Source organism: Saccostrea cucullata, unplaced genomic scaffold, assembly GCF_032062105.1.
Source record: "Saccostrea cucullata isolate Sc308-1 unplaced genomic scaffold, CSIRO_AGI_Scuc_v1 ctg3962, whole genome shotgun sequence".
Taxonomy (NCBI): domain Eukaryota; kingdom Metazoa; phylum Mollusca; class Bivalvia; order Ostreida; family Ostreidae; genus Saccostrea; species Saccostrea cuccullata.
The window spans coordinates 33,492-41,119 of NW_026931815.1; positions in this window are offsets into that span (position 1 = coordinate 33,492).

Here is a 7,628-nt window from a genome sequence, read left to right on the forward strand (position 1 = left end):
TTAATACTTTTGGATTAAATACTTTAATATTTAGTATATTAAAATCTATAGATGTTGAAGACAAGATGATATGGTCATTACGCACATGCATTCACATGCGCACGCGTGCAATGCTAAAATTTGAATGAACTTGGTACACTTCTGGGTCAACGTTGTTAACGTCTCAATGCATAGAGTTTGTCTTATTAAGTACCAGTCCATATAAAAATCATGCAAAAGGTGATTCACTCAGGTTCTCAGAATTCAATGATTTTCAACACATAGATTTCTCTTGACCTATGATCCATGTATGTAAAATAAAAAATGTTTTGGATCATGGTTACTATGGAAACCTGATCAAAGTAATTTCCTTAGCAACCAGCCAATTTTTCTATTTGAACGCACTGGAAATCACTTATCTTTAAAGCCTGAAATTATATATAAAAACTTTAACAATAAATCTCATTTACTGGTGTGATAAAGACACACACTTTATTTGTTTATTACACACAAGACATTGATATTTTATCTGAAGCTAGTACTATGATAGACATTAGAATATATGTATGTTTTTGCTTTTTTGCTGATTCAGCATTTTCCTTGATTTTGACAATATTCAAGGTCAATTTAAAAAAAATACCAAGCTAATACAAATTTTGCATGACTTTCACATAAAAGTAGAGAACTTTCTCTTTTACAGATTGACTTTGAAAGCGTGGGTTTTTTTTGAAAAACCCTATTCGTTGCCTAGCAACAAAATTGGATGTTTTGATAACTAAAAAGTGAAAAATGGTAAAGGGTTGGGTAAAAAATCTTATGAATTTTTATCTTTTTGTGGCAGATACAATTTTTCAAGTAAGAGAAAATAACTCTCATATAATTTTAAAAGGAAAGAATAATTTATGATCATTAATCTCCATGGCAACAGGAATTTTTCCCTAGCAACAATGCAAAAACAGTTATTTTTTGGCCTTTTTGGTATACTGTAAAAGTGGTTATTTACACTGGTTGTTAAATACGCGTTTGTGACGGTCAAACATTACGTGTGGGTGTTATATACGCGGTCGCACGAGTTACAGAGAAAAATTTACGCGGCCAAAATGATTTTAAAAAAGAAATTAAAAATAAATACGAACAAACTAAACATTCAAATAAGAATTTCTACTGTTGGATTGGTAAATATAACGTTGATGTGCACTCAAATGCGGTGAAGTGTGAACAACTGGTGTACGCTCTATTGTAATTATTTACGCAAGCACAAACTTCAAAGTGGGGTCTACTTACCTGTATCGGCGTGTCGAGTGTGGACAATTAATTTAATAGGTTTGTAGTGACTTTGAGTTTATGTAACATTTTGGACTAATTATTTGAAATTAAGAGAGACATAGCCGATTATACAAAGGAAATGAAAATGAGTTTTGATGTTTTGAAGCTTTAATTGCGTAACGTTGCTTAAAAATAATATGACGATGTATTTTCCATCGCACAATTTAAAAAAATGAACAGTTACGTTTTCATCCATGTTTGTGATATATCTAACTCACGTGCGTTTAATATCACGATTAATATACAACTGGTTAAACCGGTCTACCAGTATAAGTAATATTCTAGAATTATTCCAGAAGTTTGAAATTTTGTGACCATACGCGTGAGGGTATTTTACACGGTTCTTAGCTTACCGCGTAAGTAGTGTAAATTTCCCCCACGCGTTAACCACTTTTACAGTAGATTTTGATAGATACGAATAGATATTTTTTCTTAAAAATGCGATCGGGCATAAATGTCAATTTAATATGGGTCTGATAAAGTTATTTTGGTACTTTATTACCTCATGGGTACAATTCTGAACTCTTAACGACCACTTTTGTATCTACAATTTACTTTTACATTCAGGCATTTTTTTCGCTTAATTTTTAGGGCTGAAATGAGATCTTCCACAAAAGACTTTATAAATGAAAAAATAAGTAGCTTCAGATACAATATCATGATGTAACAAAACATTTGTATGGATGACAAGATTCCAAAATCAAATTATACTTGGGTTGCCATGGCAACTTAATGCACAATGACCAGAAAGCAAACTATCTGTGACCAAAATATTTGAAATTTTAGCTTCCATTAATAATTACTAGTAATACTTTTGCTAGCATTGCAATAAGCAAGCACACAGAAAGCTTTAAAATTCATAATTTAAGAAACTATATATTTTTATGGTTACCATGAGTACGCTTTGAAGCTAGTGTTGCTTAGCAACTGCGTAATATAACCAAATTTTGAAATGTCCTGATGTTTGGGGAAAAAAAATATTTTCATTGAGATTAATTCATCATTTAAAACATTTCATTGGTGTATAAATGCTTTTCTGTTAACATTTTGTTTGGTATCTGGCTGTCTGTTTGTCTGTAAACTTTTCACATTTATATCTTCTTAAAAACCATTTCACCATAACTTTCCAGAAGTGGAGTTCAAAGTTTAACGTATGAATGTATTCTCATTGTATTGTAACACATGCCACTATAATAAACGATTTACTTACTTATTACTTACTAATAGTGGTATAAGTTAGTGATGTATCAAAGTACGACGTCTTTAATGCTAGTCATATCATACTTTGATTGGTGGGGGACCAGGGGGCGCAACCCCTGGAATCTCCTAGTTTTTTGTGTATTAAGAGTAAAACCAGGCAGAATAACAGTGGTTTGGTTAGTTTTGTACCAAAATGTGGTATTATAAATATAAGTCACATCAAACTTTGAAAATTTGAAGGGGGGGGGGGGCGTGCGCCCCCCACGCCCCCCTTAAATCTGCCAGAGATCAGGTAGTGTAAAATCAAGTTTTTTCAAAACATGACCCCTGGGGTTGGGCACAGACACAACAGGGGCCCAAATATCTTATTCTTCTTTAGAACAGCAAAACCATTATAAGTTATATTAATAAAGAAATATCCTTACGTGGTGTAGATTTAATGACACCCGAGGGTAGTTCAGGGCCACAACAAGGGGTGAAAGTTTACAAAAGAATATTGGGGAAAAGTATTTTGAAAATTCTTCCCCTCAAGAACAACAAAACTGTGATTAGTAATATTGAAATGGAAGCATCTTCAGGTAGTGTAGATTCAAGTTTGTCTCCCGTAGACATTTCAAACTGATCTGATTTTTGTTCTTTCAGGGCAAAAGTGCTTGAGTAATGTGGGCCTATTGGCTCCTTTTTCTACAAAATAATGCACTTCTCTCTCCTAAAAATGAAGAAATTACATGTAATATGAAATCAAAATGCACATTGAAAATTGACAGTTCATGAATAAATATCTTGACTATCGCTTTCAATAATAATCACACAGATGATTAGACGAATTGATTTTATATAATTATCAAATTAAGAAAAATCAAACATATATTTCTGTTTCCTTTACAAAGGCACAGAGAGTAATGTAGTGCATATTGAACTAATGTAGTTTTCTTGGGTAAACTATAGAAAAAAAAATACAATTGTAAATATAAAACCTAACACCACCTGTTCAAAGGTTAACATTTTTGAAGGTAGGACAAACTCCAGGGTCAAGGTTGTTGGTTTTTAAAGAAAGGCCGTGCAGAGATTACATATATGGGAAGTATGAAAGTGCCGGACCTTACCGTTCAAAAGTTATGGCCATGGTTAAAGTTTGTAAAAAGTAGGTCAAACTCCAAGGTCAAGGTCAAATATGTTTATATTTAATGAAAGGTCTTGTCACAAGGATTACATATGTGAAGAATGAAAGCTCTAGCCCTTACTGTTCATAAGTTATGGCCAAGGTTAAAGTTTGTAAAAAGAAGGTCAAACTCCAATTTCAAGGTCAAAATTTTGGTATTTAATAAAAGGTCTTGTCACAAAAATTACATATGTAAATTATGAAACACCTAGCCCTTACTGTTCAAAAGTTATTTGTAAGTATGGAAATGTCCAAGGTAAAAGTCAAAAGGCCAAAATTGTTGGTTTAAAATGAAAGATGTTGCCACAAAGAATTGATATTTGAAATATGAAATTTTTAGTACATTTATCTACCGTTTAAAAGTTAGAGCCAAAGTAAAAGTTTGGATTTTTTGTGTAATATATGGTCAAACTCCAAGGTCAAGGATCTTGATATCAAATTATAGGTCTTCTCACAAGATATGAATACTGGAAATATGAAAGCCTTTGTTCTTACCTTTCAAAAATTATGTTCAAAGTTGTATTTGAAAAGTAGGTCAAACTCCAATGTCAAGGTCAAAGGGTCAAAGTTCTTGATATCCAATGAGGCGCCTTATCACAAGGATAACATACATTTATGTGAAGTATGAAAGCCCTTACTGTCCAAACGTTATGGCCAAGGTTAAAGTTTTTTCATAAGTACGGAAATCTCCGAGGTCAAAGTTGTTGGTACTCAATGAAAGGTCTTGCCACAAAAAATGTAAAGTATAAAAGTCCTGGTATCTATTGTTCAATAGATATGACCAAAGTAAAAGTTTGGAATTTTTGTGTAAAAGCGGGTCAAACTCCAAGGTCCAATTTGGTGGTACCCAAAGAAAGGTCTTATCACAAGGAATACACATGTGAAATATGAAAGTCATAACTCCACTAAATTAAACGTTATGGGCAAGGTTAAAGTTTTTGCGGACAAACAGACAGACAGACCTACGGGCACGAAAGAAACTATATACCCACCCACCCCCGAAACTTCATTTATTCGTTTACGGGGTGGGGTGGGGGCATACAAATGTATATAAAGTAAAAGTTACTCAAATATCATTAGATATTCTTCTATATTAATTATCTTCAGTCTTTTCATTCAATTCTTAGTTATTATAATGCCAAGACTGAAGAGATCAGTCATTTCTAAAATTATAATAAATACTGTACCTAGCTTTTACTACCTCACTTGATCATTCTGGCAAGTTCAGAATTATACTAGTATAACCTAGGCTATTTTTTAGCTTGCTGGAAAGAGCCAAGAAGATGCAAGGACAAAATGGTAGGGCACTGAAATATTATAAACTAGGTGCCCATTTGTTCTATTGGTCTTTTATTTTTCACCCCAGATTGAAATAACAGTAAAACACAGAATGCTTATATAGCAGAGTTATTGAGCTGTGTCACTGTCAAGTCCACTCTAGAATTCATTATTCTGAATGGATACCACCACCATCCCCTAAGTACCTTCTTATTAATAATTTGTCAATTCAGCAAATTAAAGTTCCAGTAGTTCTGAAATCTACCTCTGTGTTTTATGATGGCTACAGCGCTAACTCACCTCTCTCTTTAAAAGAATTGTTTGTAAGTACAAGAAAATAGTGATATGGTAATGTCTTTTTCCATTTCAGTCGCCCGCGTGGCGCAGTCGTTACTAGAGCATCTGCTCTAGAGATGAAAAGTAAGGAGCTGATCCTTACATCACGGGTTCAAATTCCACTGTGGGACGTGAAGACTGGTCCTTCGGATGAGATCGTATAAACCGAGGTCCCATGTCACAATAGGTGCCGGCACGAAAAAGATCCATCCATCACTGCTCTTAAAAGGGCCGTAAAAGCACAATTTGCACCTCTCCACCGGCTAGTGGTGGCGTCTCCATAAAAATGAAAAATTCTCGAGAGGCTCTTTCTCTCTCTCACTCTCTCTCTGTTGCTCATCTCTCTCTCTCTCTCTCTCTCTCTCTCTCTTGCTCTCTCTTTCTTAAAATAAAAAAAAACACATCATTCTGTTTCTTTTGAAATATGTATATAATACTGTATGTTGTGTGAATAAAAAAAATCGAGAGGGAAATTAAACAACATACAATCAATCAATCAATCTTCCATTTCAAAGTACAGCGATTAATTACCAGATACTTTCAAAACCAATAGACATTTTCACAAAAAAATGTCATAAATAAGTTTCAACCTTTAGAGAAATCTTAACGAGGTTTCACAAAAATTCCTAGATGTCCTTGCTTGTAAAATTTAACAAAGCTTTATGAGAGTCTTTATCTTTAACAGTGGCGGATTAAAGGGGGCACCCGGCGCGCCCCCCCCCCCCTAAAATTGTCAAAATTAACATAAATCACAGTTTCGTCTAGAAAATGTTAATATGTATACTTGGTAAACCTCATTTTACCATACAAAATCTCTAGAATCCAGGAGCTTCGCCCCCTGGGCCCCCACCAGGGCTTTGCCCTGGACCTACTGGGGGCCTCAAGGCGGCCCCCAGACCCCTTGCCTACTTTTGGCACCCCCTCTAACTTCAATTCCTGGATCCGCGCCTGTTTAACATAGAATAGTAGCTACAGAACTGTAGCTCTCTGCTTGAGACAATTTGGACAGATGAAGCTGAGAGCCTCAGATCCTGGCGTTGTAAAAACCTTCGATTTACGCCGACGATTTTTTGTCGCTACTTCAGGTAATTTATTTTGTGTAGTTTAAACTTTCTCTGGCTTTAAGAATTGTATCCTATAACTAATTATATATTTAACTCTTATTTTTTTTTTATAATTTATGAAAGTTTATTTACCATTTAACGGTCCGAAACAGTCCTGTTAATAGTTTTGTAGTTTCATAGTTTGTCGGTTTAAAAGAGTTCCGTTTTGACGTCCGTAACCAAAAACAGCCATTTGTTAGCATTGAATGGTAAGTAAATTATCAAGAATTTAATTTTAATGTATGATTATAATTATAAAATACCTTTTTAAAGCTGAGAGAATTATAAAATAGAAGAAAAAATACCCGACGTGAGCAACAAAAAATCGTCGGCGTAAATCGAAGGTTTTTACAACGCTTGGATCTGTAGCTCTCTGCTTTATCTGTCCGAATTTTCTCAAGCAGAGAGCTACAGTTCTGCAGCTAATAGAATAGTACCTAAGCTACATTAAATCAATATCACGTTATTATATCCATGGTAATCATAAAAATATACTTAACGTAGAAAGACGAATGCTAAAGGTACTTGAATAACCAGTTAGTTTAGCCCATTAAGCAAAAACTGGGGGCCAAGTACAGCTGTAGTGTACTTTGCGAACAAAAAGTTTTTTTGGCCAGTGTGCAACTTATTATCAAGGCAACCCAAGAATTAGTTACTCTATGGAATCTTTTCATCAACAGAGGTATTTTGATATATACTACTTGTATCTATTTGTTTCTATTTTTCTTTCAGAAGGCCTTTTTTGGAAAATATTATTTCAACTTCAAAAATAAATGACTGTATGTAAAAAGGTAAAGTGGTTACAAAATTGGTTGCTAGGTTTTCAGAAATGTTGCCATGGGTTAATAAAGTAAAATTTACTTATTTCAAACCCATATTAAATTGACAATTTGCCTAATTACAATTTTGAAAATAATTGTCGATTTATTTCTAATATAATACTTTAAAAGGGCGAAAAAATAACTGTTTTTGCATTGTTGCTAGGGAAAATTTCCTGTTGCCATGGAGATTAATGATTATAAATTATTCTTTCCTTTTAAAATTATATGAGAGTTATTTTCTTTTACTTGAAAAATTGTATCTGCCACAAAAAGATAAAAAATCATAAGATTTTGACCCAACCCTTTACCTTTTTTCACTTTTTAGTTATCAAAACATCCAATTTTGTTGCTAGGCAACGAAAAGGATTTTTCAAAAAACCCACGCTTTCAAAGTCAATCTGTAAAAGAGAAAGCTCTCTACTT